Source organism: Ascaphus truei, unplaced genomic scaffold (assembly GCF_040206685.1).
Source record: "Ascaphus truei isolate aAscTru1 unplaced genomic scaffold, aAscTru1.hap1 HAP1_SCAFFOLD_2525, whole genome shotgun sequence".
Taxonomy (NCBI): Eukaryota; Metazoa; Chordata; class Amphibia; order Anura; family Ascaphidae; genus Ascaphus; species Ascaphus truei.
Window position 1 is genome coordinate 2,047 of NW_027455456.1, and position 14,721 is coordinate 16,767.

Consider the following 14,721-nt stretch of genomic DNA (forward strand, 5'->3'; position numbering starts at 1 on the left):
TGTGGGTATACATCAGGGCTCTGTTCTGAGATCTCTCTTTCTCTCTACATACTATCATTTGGTGACCTCATCAACTTTGTGACAATCCTATAAATAACAAATACAAATATCAGGTCATGGGAATAAGTGATTTGGACATAAAAGTAACATTTCGGAAGTGTGGACAACTAATACATCTTGTAGATTGCCTTTACAGTGTGATGTCATTGATTCAGTAGATTGTGTGCAGACCAGGACTGCAGTACAGTGTCACTCACATGGATGACTTGCGTGGTAGAAGCTCAAGAACAAGGATGTCAAACTCCAGTCCTCGAGGGCAGCAAACAGGCCAGGTTTTCAGGATATCCCTACTGAAAACCTGGCCTGTTTGGGACCCTCGAGGACTGGAGTTTGACATGCATGCTCTAGAAGGAGCACAGCTGTGGGTGGGAGGTGGATTTGCTTTGCATCAAATGGTTTGGAGCAAGGTTTATTGTATGTATTATCATAATAACAATGCAATGCTTAACTTTTATTTCAGGAGGGATGACTGCAGAACAGAAGTGAATATTGAAGCCACGTGTTCCTTTTCTTGCAAAAGAGAAAATTTGAAGGACAGTTGAAGAGAAGGAAAATTACTACACAGAGACAGATAAGCAATGTGTATATTTCTCATTTACCATTTAGTATTTGTCGTTTTATTGACTCCACACAATCCGGCTGCTACGGGTTTCACATTGAATATTTTCATCTCTACTCTACCCCTTCCTGTGATCTGAACCATGCAAGTTTTCGTTGATTCAATACATCATGAGTAGAGGGTGGCTACAGTATGAAGTAAAGACCCAAGGACCACATCTACTACCATTCATAACAAGAACATGTGCAGTAGCGCACAGCTGCAGTTCTATGTGATTGTTATGAAAGGTTGAGGTGGTTCAATTCTATGAATCTGGAGTGGGATGGATCCTGTTTGCATCATATGGTTTCATCTAGGCCAGTAGATTATATAACTCTCAGTACAGGTTACACATGGCATCAGTATTAGTGATTTAAAGAGGAGGAAAGCTTCAATGTGGAGAACAAAGCCAAGTAATGTTGAAGTTACTCCTTTTACCATTTACTTGGTCAGTCTGTACTGTCTACTCTCCACACAGCTGCTAAGGATCTTCCATTTTAAATACTTTCACCTCCTATTCTGCACTGCTTTGCTGCCCATTATTCAGAGATGCGTTCCAGTCATGTTTAGCACTCTGAATCTCTCTGCAGTCATTGGTTCAGCACATCATGGGTAGAGCATGGCTACAGATACAGCAAGCTATTATTATTTTACCGGCTGATCATCCATAATATTGCATTAAAACATAGAATATCACTTAATTTCCAAAAGATTCAGTGATGCTGATAATGCAGAATCTCACAACATTTCCCATCATAATGCCATAATGCACAAGTGGGAGAAATAATCCTTGCTATATCTGTACATTGTGTGACGTATTACCTCCATGACCAATGAGAGCAAGTACATCTTCTGTATAGAGCGGCTGTGTTATGATGCAGTTATTGATCATCATTGACATAATCACAAGAATCTTATGCAAAGGGAAATTGTCCGCAGCGAAGTGAGATTTCAGCCCCCAAACGTCTGTAATATTAATGCAATGTCTTACTTTTGTTGCAGTGAACACTGAAGAGACGGATCTACTACAACACTGTACAGGATGAGCATATGCTACAAGCAGCAAAATGATCTTGCAGTTGACAGTATGTTGTTCTGGTAATGTGCACAATTATTATTTATGGGCTACACACCACAGTGCTGGACATATTCTGTTAACTTCAACTCTACTCCTAACATGGAGATGTCTTCCTGGTGTTACTGATTCAGTACATCATATGCACAGTGTGGTTATGATATGATGGATTGATTTAATGAACCCACCAACCAATGATGACATCTGCATCATCTTCTGTAAAGTGCAGCTACAGCATGATATTATCAGCATTTGGTGCGGTATAATCAGAGGTATCTATGTGCTTTTGTGCCTGTTTTAAGTCCTCCAGCTTAACGCCCCTACACCTCCCACTACACAGGCATACTTACTTATGCATACACTGACATCTGGCATACCTACACACACCCCAGGGCCACTTCCTTCCCCTGATGTCAGGGAGAGGATGGGCATGCAGAGTGCAGTAAGTCTCCACGTTACTCTGGCCAACAGTCTTGGCCTACCTCCAGCATCTGTCACCCACAACATCTGTTCCCTCCTTGTAAAGTGCTGAACTATCTCACCTGGGTCAGTGCTATAGCTGATCACAGTGCCCGATCAGGATGTCACTGTGACAGGCAGCAGTGCAGATTGACCGGTCAATCAATGCAGTGCCGCAACATATGCACTAAATGAGATTTCCGTGCCCCCAGTCAGGTTACTCCCTGGGCAGTGACCCTGCTCACACCCTCCCCTAGTTCCACCTCTGATCACAATTATCTCTCTTGGAGAGTGTAGCAAATTGGAGTTGGGGGAATCTCACCTCTGCCATGCATGGTCACAATCTGGGCACAGGACCCAAATAGTGGGCAATGTGGCACTTCTTACAGTAGAGAATAAGTAACTTTATTCTTTACTTGTGTATTAAGGACCTTATTTGCATTAAATTCAGTCCACATGGGACCAAGACTTTCTGGCTTACTGAACAAAGTGGAATTGTTTCGTAGAGGGTGGAGAATTGTATTTTATCTGAAATTACCCCCTCTGCACAAAATACAAACAATTATACCCATACAAGTACCTTGTGGAAGTTGTTGCCCTCTATCTTCCTGTGGTCTCTCCCTGTTTCTCACCGTGCCTCCTCCCATTTCCTTGCATCTCTGCGTCTCCGCATATATCCCTATACTCAGAGCCGGCTCCGGTCAGTGACATGGGATGCCCAAATATGAGCATACCCATATATGGGCATCCATGCCACTGACCGGAGCCCGCTCTGTTGCGGATATGGAGAGAGACTGGGAGATTTACATCCCCTTATAATTCATATGGTGCATAGTACCGGCACGTATTGTTTTACCGGTACTGTGTACCTTCTTACTTTCACACTGGTACAGTATGTGCTGCAGTGGGACTGAGAGGGATATATTGGTAACACATAGTCATTGGTGGGGGAATTCAATCCATTTTGAAAATAGTAATGCATTGTTTTTTACTTTTTTTTTGCAGTAATGAAGAATGAAAAAGTTCTGTTAAAATTGAATTGGACGTGAACTGGATTCAGCATTTCATCATCAACTCTGCACCAGTGTGAATTGACGTTCTTTAATGTTCTGACAAGGTACATGCAACATCTCTTCCTCTACCCCTACACCACCCTCTGCCTCTTGCCTCTCTCTCCACCTCCCTGCTAAGCGTATTAACCCATCTAATGTAATCCACATTCCTTGTCTCACTTTACTCTTCCCTTCTCACGTGCCCTCTGGAATGTCTGCTCTACGACTAACATGGTCTATTTGTACATGACCTCTTCTGCTCTCATCATCCACCACTTCTCATTCCCCTCACCCCTGTCCTACTCGATACCTCAGCTTAATTGAACTCTCTCCTCTGACATCTACCCTTATCTCTAACCTCTCCTCACTTTCTGCTTAAACTAACTATCTTGTTAACTCTTACAATGCTATCATCTCCTCCTCCCTCCTCCTCCATCATCTATATGCCCCTTCTAGGCTCTGACACACTCATCCCTCTAAGGCCGTGATTATCATGGGCACACGCTTGGTCGTCCACAGTGCGTGCGAGCGATGCAGGGCCTCCCCGTCGCCTCGGACCTCAGTGCGGGGATTGCTGGAGCGACAGGCATGCGCTAACTTTGCCTTCTGTTGTGTGCTTACTATAGACGCAGCCTAAACCATGCATTGGTTTAATTCACAAGCACGCTCTCATCACACTTCATCACATCACACTGCTGCTCTTAACACCTATGGAGGAAATCTCACAGTCTGATTTTCTACACTAAACCTTTGTCCTGTTCTGTAAAACTCTGCTCCTTTTTTTAAGGTCAAACACTACTTTTTCCTCACTCATCAACACTCCAATTTCATTCACACTGTCTTCTATGTATTTGAGTCCCACCACTGACTTTCTCCTCCCACTTAACATCCATCCTTTATTTCTCCTCAAGCCTTTGCTCACTTGAGGCAAGGTGGATGCCATCCACAAGTAGATTCGTTCTCTCCCTTCCCCCTCTCTCTTTTTCTATCTAGATCTCATTGCACTCTTGACTCCTTTTCTCCTGTCACAAAGCTGGAACCTGATCTTCTCTTCTCCCTCTACCACATGCCCTCTCAATCCTATATTCTCACTCTCACCCACATCTTCAATTCCTCCATATCCTTTGGCTCTTTCAACTCTTCCTTTTAAGCATGCAGTGGTCACCCCTATTCTCAAAAATAACCTTGACCTTGTGTGAATTTCTAACTATCGCCCTGTATCCGTCCTACCATTTGCCTCCTAATTGCTAGAACGTCTTGTGATCTCCCGTTTGATCAACATTCTTAAATCACATGCTCCTCTGGGCCCTTCACAATCTGCCTTTCCCAATGTAACCAATTATGTACATAAAGAAAATTCCCAAGGTCCATTTTACTTACTAATCCTGCTTGATCTCTCTTCTGCTTTTGATACTGTCAATCACTCTTCTCATTCATATTCTAAACTCTTTCTTCGTATCAGCAGCAAACTTATATCCTGGTTTTCATCATACTTCTCCATCACACATTCTCCATCTCTGTTGCTAACGTGTCTTTGTCTCCTGTTGTTTTGTCTGTTGGTATACCTCAGGACTCTGTTCTGGGACCTCTCTCACTACATACTATCACTAGTTGACCTTATCAACTATTTTGGCCCTTGATATCATCTCTATGCAGATGATACACACACCTATCCACCCTACCGTCACTCCTGCCATTTAGTTCCTAGTTTCGGGTCGCCTCCTGGCTATATCCTCCATGGATGACACTCTTCTGCCTTAAACCTAATGTCTAAAACTGAGCTCCTCATATTTCCCCCTAAATCTGGCCTAATATCACCTTTCTCCATCGCAGTAAACAGTACTACCATCATCCTGTCATGAAAGCACATTGCCTAGGAGTAACATTTGACTCTTCCCTTTCCATCTTCATTCACGACACTGGCTAAAGTTTGTCGATTCTTTCTCTGTAATATTTCCAAGATTTGCCCTTTTCTCTGTCAATCTACTGCTAAAACGCCAATGCATGCCCTTATCGTATGGGTTAACATACTGCTAACAGGGCTCCCTGCTTCACAACTTTCTCATTTGCAATCTATCCAAAACTCTGCTGCTTGAATAATTTCCCTTTCTCCCACAACAGTATCTGCTCATCTCCTCCTCCTCCTTAAATCCCTCTCCTTGCTTCCCATCAAGTTTCAGATCACCTACAAAGTTCTCCTCCTTACCTTTTTGTTAAGGTTCTCTATTAGTGGTGTACCGAGTACCCGGCGTTACCCGACACATTTCCAGCTACCCGGACATTACTCGAAACCGGCCACTGAGAAGTGGACTTGGCCGGGTAATACCCGGCGTCGGGTAATGTCAGGGCAGCTGGAAATAATCTTTTATACTTACCTTTCCTAAGACATCTAGGATCAGCAGCAGCAGTCCTCTGATGTTGGCAGCATCAGAGGTGTCTTCACCTGGCGGGGGGAGCTGCAGGAATCACTTCCACAGCACCGAAGCAGGTAAGCTGTGTCTGTGAGCCTGCAGCTCCCCCGCCGGCTGAAGACACCACAGATGCTGCCACCGTCACAGGACTGCTGCTGATCCTAGATGTCACTGCCACCCGGAAGGTAAGTGCCAAACCGTGTACCCGACCGGGTAGAACCTTTCATTTTGGCCGGGTACCCGTTACCCATTTTTTTATAGTTGAGGACCCAGTCCAACACTATTCTCTATTCATCTGCTCCTTCCTACATATCATCTTTGGTCTCGTTATGCCCTTCCTCGTCTCCTAAGCTCTACTAATAACTGTCTCCATTATACTTCTTACACCTCTACTGCGCACTCGCTCTCTTGCCTGAAACCCTTTCCCATCAATTTACCTGTGAAACTCACACACACTCAGTATATGCCAACATACCCTCTTCCACCCACATTTAAGATCAACCTTAAAATTCACAACTTAAATGAAGCATTTCAATAGCTTTTACTCGTTGCTACTGTCACTCATTCAGTCACTAACTATTGTTCCCAAGAAGTGCTTTATACTACAAGTACCCACCATTAAGGACAAGCATTGTCATCTACTGCACTTGTTCCCCCACCTGTTGTCTCTCTGTAAGTCTCCTTACATTTCTCTTAGATTGTAAACTACCCAGGACAGGGATTTACTTTCCTATTGTCTGTTTTTGTTTGTTGAACTTATTGTATAATAATTTCCTGTACTTTTTGGTCTCTCTTGTAAAGCGCTGAGTACACAATGGGTGGTATATAAATAGAGATATATGCAGAGTCTAGAGACAAGGCACACGTGTATAGGTAGCTACAGTTTATCCGGGACCGTATGCATCCTTGAAGTGCCTGTCCCAGTTATTTTCTATTGATTGCAATGTAGGAGTGTCTGTCCTGTCTTATTTTTTTTATTATTATTATCATTATTATTATTATATATACAAAGATATATACAAAGATTGTTTCCTGTCGTTAGCATGACATTGTGTGACACAGTGTGATGTCATTGATTCAGTAGATTGTGTGCAGACCGGGACTGCAGTACAGTTTCACTGACATGAATAACTTGTGTGGTAGAAGCTCTAGAAGGAGCACAGCTGTGGGAGGGAGGTGGATTTGCTTTGTATCACATGGTTTGGAGCAAGGTTCATTGTATGTATCGTCAATAATAATTATAATAATAATAATGCAATGCTTAACTTTTTTATTTCAAGAGGAAAGACTGCAGAACAGAAGTGAATATTGAAGCCATGTGTTCATTTTCTTGCAAAATAGAAAATTGAAGGACAGTTGAAGAGGAGGAAAATGACTACACAGAGACAGATAAGCAATGTGTATATTTCTCATTTAGTATTTGTCGTTTTATTGACTCCAAAAAATCCGGCTGCTAAGGGTTTCGCATTGGACATATTCACCTCTACTCCACCCCTTCCTGTGATCTGTACCATGCAGATTTTTGTTGATTCAATACATCATGAATAGAGTGTGGCTACAGTATGAAGTACTGACCCAAGGACCACATCTACTACCATTCATAACAAGAACATGTGCAGTAGCGCACTGCTGCAGTTCTATGTTATTGCTATGAAAGGTTGAGGTGGTGCAATCATATGAATCTTGAGTGGGAGGGATCCTGTTTGCATCATTTAATTTGATCTAGGCCAGTAGAGTATATAACTCTCAGTACAGGTTACATATGGCATCAGTATTAGTGATTTAAAGAACAGAAAAACAGGAGTGGAGAACAAAACCAAGTAATGTTGAAGTTACTACTTTTTACTATTTACTTGGTCAGTCTGTACTGTCTACTCCCCACACAGCTGCTAAGGGTTTCCATTTGAGATACATTCACCTTCTACTCTGCACTACTGTGCTACCCTCTATTCAGAGATGAGTTCAAGTCATGTTTACCACTCTAAATCGCTCTGCAGTCATTGATTCAGCACATCATGGGTAGAGCATGGCTATAGATACAGCAAGCTTTATTTTACCCTAATATTGCATTAAAAAATAGAATATCACTCAGTTTCCTACAGATTTACTGATGCTGATAATGCAGAATCTCACCCTCCCATCATAATACACCAGAGGAAGAAATAATCCTTGCTATATATGTACATTGTGTGACATATTGCCTCCATGACCATTGATGGCAAATACATATTCTGTATAGAGCAGCTGTGTTATGATGTAGTTGTTATTGATCATCATTGAGATATAATCACAAGAATCTTATGCAAAGGGAAACTGTCATTAGCATAGTGGGATTTCAGCCCCCAAACTTCTGTAATATTAATGCAATGTCTTACTTTTATTGCAGTGAACACCGAAGAGACGGATCTACTACAACACTGCACAGGACAAGAGTATACACTACAAGCAGCAAAATGATCATGCAGTTGACAATATGTTGTTCTGGTAATGTGCACAATTATTATGTATGGGCTCCACACCACAGTGCTGGACATATTTTGTTAACTTCAACACTACCCCTACCATGGAGATGTCTTCCTGTGATTGGTGTTACTGATTCAGTACATCATATGCACAGTGTGGCTATTATATGATGGATTGATTTAATGAACCCACCAAACACTGATGACATCTGTATCATCTTCTGTAAAGTGCATCTACAGCAGGATATTATCAGCATTTGGGGTGATATAATCAGAGGCATCTATGTGCTTTTGTGCTGGGTAAAGTCCTCCAGCTGAACCGCCCCCCGCCCCCCACCCCCCTACACCTCCTGCACACAGGCAAACTTACTTACACACACAGCACACTTACTTATGCACACTGACACTTGGCATACCTACACACACACACCCCACAGCCACTGGCATGCATGCAGAGTCCTGGGCATGCAGGATGGGCATGCAGAGTACAGAATATCTCCACCTTGCTCTGGCCCGTACTCTTGGCCTACCCCCAGCATCTGTCACCCACAACCTCTGTTCCCTCCCTGTAAATTGCTGCACTAACACACCTTGGTCAGCGCTGCAACCGATCACAGCACCGGATCATGTCACTGTGATAGGAAGCAGTGCTAATTGACCGGTCAATCAATGCCACGTGGCAACATACGCACCAAAAGAGATTTCCATGCCCCCTGACAGGCTACTCCCTGGGCAGTGACCCTGCTCATCTTCCACCTCTGATCACAATATTCTCTCTTGGAGAGTGTAGCAAATTGGAGTTGGGGGAATTTCACCTCTGCAGTGCATGTAGAGTCCTGTATGCAGAGTACAGAAAGTCTCCACCTTAGTCTGGCCCGTACTCTTGGCCTACCCACAGCATCTGTCACCCACAAATAATACATACACTAATACTCCCCACAATACACACTTTAATACCTCCTCAATAATAATCTCCCCAATAATATTATAGTCTTAAACACAATATACACAATACCCCCTAACACAAGATACCCAATCTAACACTCTCCTCTGCACCTCAACATAATATACACACTATAATACCCTACACACAATATAATACTCCCACACACACACACAATATACACACTATCCTCCTACCACCATAAAACACAACCAATAATACACACACACTTTGTGGATGTTGGGACCAGCTCCTTGCATGCACCAGTGAAAGAGAGAGGCCTGCCATCCGTGCCTCCCTCCGTTTCCCATCTTCTCCCTGTCTCCCTCCCTTTCTTTGCATCTCCCTGCATCTTTGCGTATACCCAGTCAGTGACGGCTCCGGTCACGTGATGCCTTAATATGGGCTTATCCATATATCTGTTGCAGAGATGGAGAGAGACCTGGAGATTTTACATTTCCTTATAATTCATATTGGTACTTAGTACGGGCACTTATTGTTTTATCAGTACTGGGTACCTGACCGTACTGGCCTACGAGTGAGAAGGCAATATTGGCATCACACAGTTACTGTTGAATATGTCATTCAATCCATTTTGAAAATAGTAATGCAATGTGGTTTTGTTTTGTTTGCTTTTTGCAGTAATGAAGAATGAAAAAGTTATATTAAAATTAAATTGGAGGGGAACTGGATTCAGCATTTCTTCATGAACTCTGCACTTGTGAGCATTGACCTTCTTGAGTGCCCTGACAGGTACACGCAACTTTAAGACTATAATCTTCATCGTCTGCTGTGCAAGCTTTCGTGCTATACCTCCCCCTCCGGTTTTGATTTATACATTTGCTCTCTCAATTCATGTCCTCTAATATCTGGAGGCTCTCTCCTAGCATTTCTCTCTACCACAGCACGTCATCCCAATGTAACCTCTCTCTTGTTCTTTCTGTTTACTGTTTCCTCACTCCTCTGTAAAACTTTTCTAATTTCTCTAACTTCCACACTCCTGCTTTTATCCACATGTTCTATACACTTTCCTTCCCCTACCTTTGCATGTGTCTACACAAAGCACCATTTGTACAGACCTCTATTGCAGCTATTTCTGCACTGCTCAATGAAATGCACTCCTGCACATCCTATTCTCTTCCACCTTCCCTCATTCTCTACGCCCCCCTCTCAAAGCCCCCTCTCTCTATGTCTCCTCTCTCTACGCCTATCTGTCTCATTCTCTTGACGCCCTTCTCTCTCTACATATCCCTATCTCTGTCTCTCTCTACACCTATCTCTGTGTCTCCTTCTATGCTCGCTGATGTTGGGGGATATCTCTTATAATCTTGGACCGGCTCATATACACATCAGGCCTCCCTACTAAGAGTGTTAACCTATCTAATGTAATCCACATTCCTTTCCTTACTTTTCTCTTCCCTTCTCCTGTGCCCTCTGGAATGTCCACTCTTACTAACAAGGCTCTAGTTGTACATAACCTCTTCTGCTCTCATCAGTCACAATCAGTCATTCCCCTCACCGCATCTTACCTGTCCCACTGATTTGCCTCTGCTTAATTAAACTCTCCTCTGACATCTACTCTAACCTCTCTTCTCTCTTCTCTCTCTTTCTTTCTGCTTAAACTAACAATCTTATTAACTCTTACAATGCTATCCTCCTATCTATATGCCCCCTATAGGCTCTGACACACTCATCCCTCTAACCCACACCTTTGGCTAAATTCCCAAACACACTCATCACACTTCCACTCGCTGTTCTTAATACCTACGGAGGAAATCTCACACTTTGTTTGATTTTTCTACAGTAAAAATGTCTCCTGTCCTGTATAAAGCTGCTCTCTAGGGCTAAATACACTACTTTTTTCCACACTCATCAACACTCAAATTTAATTTACGCTGTTTTTTTTCTCTGTATTTGACTCCCTCCACTGACCTTCTCCTCCCACTTGCCATCCTTCCTTCACTTCTCCTCAAGCATTTGACTACTTCAGAGGCAAGGTGGATGCCACCCAAAAGGAGATTCCTTCTGTCCCTTCCCCCTTCTCTCCTTCTACCCAAATCTCCTTCTGCACTTGACTCCTTTTCTTCTCTTACAGAGCTGGAAGCTAATCATCTTCTATTCTCCCTCTACCACATGCCCTCTAGATCGTATCCCCTCACACCTTACTGCATCTCTTAGTCCCCACTCTCACCCACATCTTCAATTTCTCCCTATTCTCTGGATTTTTGCCCTCTTACTTTAAGCCTGTAGCGGTCACCCTTTTGTCAGAAACAAACTACACCCTATGTGCCTTACTAACTACCGCTCTGTATCCCTCATGCTGTTTGCCTTCTAATTGCTAGTGTCAACATTCTTAAATCACATGCCCTCCTGGATCCTTTACAACCTGCCTTTCGTACAGCACGTTCTACAGACTGTGCTTAAAGCTAATTCCCAAGGTTTTTCCCTACTAATCCTACTTGATCTATCGGCTGCGTTTGATGCTCTCAATCACTCTCCTCCTTCATATTCTAAACTCTCTCTTGGTATCAGTAACAAAGTTCTATCCTGGTTTTCATCATAACTTTCCTGTCACACATTCTCCATCTCTGTTGCTAACATGTCTTCGTCTTCTATTGATCTGTCTGTGGGTATACATCAGGGCTCTGTTCTGAGATCTCTCTTTCTCTCTACATACTATCATTTGGTGACTTCATCAATGCTTTTGGCCTTAGATATAATCTCTATGCGGATGATACACACACAAATCTATCCACCCCTGTTCTCACTCCTGCAATCCAGTCCCTACTCTTGGGTTGTCTCCTGGCTATATGCTCATGGATGGCACTCCACTGCCTTAAACTTAATGTCTAACACTGGGCTCATATTATCCCCTTTCTCCATCACAGTAAACAGTACTACCATCTATCTTGTCATCAAACATGTTGCATAGGAGTAACATTTGGCTCTTCAATTCCATCTCCATTCACATGCACGGCTATGGGTAAAATGTGTTGCCTCTTTCTCTGTAATATTGCCAAGATCTTCCCTTTCCCCTCTCAACCTACTGCTAAAACTCCAATGTATACTGTTATCCTATAGGTTATTTTAACATACTACTAACAGGCCTCCATGCTTCACAACTTTCTCCTATGCAAAACTCTGCTGCTTGAATTATCTCACTTTCTCCCACAACAGTCTCTGCTCATCTCCTTAAATCCCTGTCCTGGCATCCCATCAAGTTTTTGTATCACCTACAAAGTTCTCCTCCTTACCTTTTTGTTAAGGCTCTCCATTAATCTGCTCCTTCTTGCATATCATCTTTGATCTCTCGTTATGCCCTTGCTTGTCTCTTGCACTATAACCATAACTGTCTCCTGTAAACTTCTTTCACCTCTACTGTTCTCTCACTTGCCTGAAACCATTTTCCATCACTGCACCGTACATGTGAAACTTCCTCACACTCAGTATATGCCAACATAACCTCTTCCACCCACATGTAAGACCAATCTTAAAATTCACGACTTAAATCAAGCATTTCAAAAACTTTGACTCGTGGCTACTGTCCCACACCCACAGTCACTGCTAACAACTATTGTTCCCAAGATGTGCTTTCTACTAATTGTACCCACCATTAAGGACAAGCATTGTCATCTACTGCACTTCTTCCCCCAACTGCTGCCTCTCTTTAAGTCTTCTAACATTTCTATTAGATTGTAAAGTTCCCAGGGCAAGGATTTACTTTCCTATAATCTGTTTTTATTTGTCGCACTTATTTTTTAATTATTTTTCCCCTCTCCCCTAATGATATACATATAGGTTTTCCTGTCATTTGCATGACAGAGTTATTATGGTTAACTATTGCATCATGTAGACTGCCTTTTCAGTGTGATGTAATTGATTCAGTACTTTGTGTGCAGACTGTGACTGCAGTACAGTGTCACGAACATTAATGACTTGTGTGGTAGAAGCTCTAGAAGGAACACAGCTATGGGAGGGAGGTGGATTTACTTTGGATCACATGGTTTGGCGCAAGGTTCATTGTATGTATGATCATAACCATGCAATGCTTAACTTTTATTTCAGGAGGGAAGAACAGTGAATATTGAAGCCATGTGTTTCTTTTCTGTCAGAAGAGAAATTTTGAAAGACAGTTGAAGAGGAGGAAAATGACTACACAGAGACAGATAAGCAATGTGTATATTTCTCATTTAGTATTTGTCGTTTTGTTGACTCCACACAATCCAGCTGCTAAGGGTTTCGCATTGGACATATTCCCCTCTACTCTACCCTTCCTGTGATCTGTACCATGCAGGTTTTTGTTGATTCAATACATCATGAGTAGAGTGTGGCTGCTGTATGAAGTATTGACCCAAGGACCACATCTACTACCATTCATAACAAGAACATGTGCAGTAGCGCACTGCTGTAGTTCTATGTGTTTTATTAAAGGTTGAAGTGGTGCAATCATATGAATCTGGAGTGGGATGAATCCTGTTTGCATCATATGGTTTCATCTAGGCCAGTAGAGTATATCTCTCAGTACAGGTTACACATGGCATCAGTAGTAGTGATTTAAAGAACAGAAAAAACAAGAGAAACTTCAATGTTGATAACAAAGCCAAGTAATGTTGAAGATACTCCTTTAACTATTTATTTGATCAGTCTGTACTGTCTACTCCCCACACAGCTACTAAGTCTTCCATTTGAGATACATTCACCTCCTACTCTGCACTGCTGTTCTGTCCTCTATTCAGAGATGAGTTCCAGTCATGTTTACCACTCTGAATCACTCTGCAGTCATTGATTCAGCACATCATGGGTAGAGCATGGCTACAGATACAGTAAGCTTTATTTTACCGGCTGATCATCCATAATATTGCATTAAAACATAGAATATTACTCAGTTTCCAAAAGATTCAGTGATGCTAATAATGCAGAATCTTACAACACATCCCATCATAATGCACCAGAGGAAGAAATAATCCTTGCTACACTACCGACACGTTTTATTGAAGCACGGCTAGCACCGCAAGCCGGGGGATGCCCCGGCGTGCTAGCCGCACTCCCTCAGCGTGCCGCGCATCACCGATGCACGGTCACGCGTCATCGGGTGCCTGCGCCCCCTGCACGCGCGTCCAGGGCTCCCCGAGGGAGCACTGGTGTCCCGCGATGTGGGGGACAGCGGCAGGGGGTTCCGGGGGACCCGACGGACCCGGCAGCGGAAGGGAGAAAGCCCCGATCGGAGGGCGCTCCTCCGCTGCTTCGGCGTGCGCCCGGCACCCTCCGGCGCGCGCCAGGTTACTGCTGCGGCGAAGAACGGGCAAATGCTCGAATAAACTCGGCCGCAGCAGTATATCTGTACATTGTGTGACGTTTGGCCTCCATGACCATTGATGGCAAATACATATTTTGTATTGAGCGGCTGTGTTATGATGTAGTTGTTATTGATCATCATTGAGATATAATCACAAGAATCTTATGCAAAGGGAAAATGTCTGCAGCATAGTGGGATTTCAGCTCCCAAACTTCTGTAATATTAATGCAATGTCTTACTTTTATTGCAGTGAACACTGAAGAGACGGATCTACGACAACACTGCACAGGACAAGAGCAAACACTACAAGCAGCAAAATGATCTTGCAGTTGCAAGTATGTTCTGTAATGTGCACAATTATTATT

At 43.0% G+C, this 14,721-nt stretch overlaps 1 long non-coding RNA gene across 1 annotated transcript; it reads left to right on the forward strand.

The window, feature by feature from the left end:
• Positions 1 to 1,704: 1,704 nt before the first annotated feature.
• On the forward strand, positions 1,705 to 7,038 carry LOC142481326 (uncharacterized). The gene is made up of 3 exons (XR_012795745.1): positions 1,705 to 1,756; positions 3,198 to 3,309; positions 6,936 to 7,038. It is a non-coding gene; the product is annotated as an uncharacterized LOC142481326 (long non-coding RNA).
• The last annotated feature ends 7,683 nt before the right edge of the window (positions 7,039 to 14,721 follow it).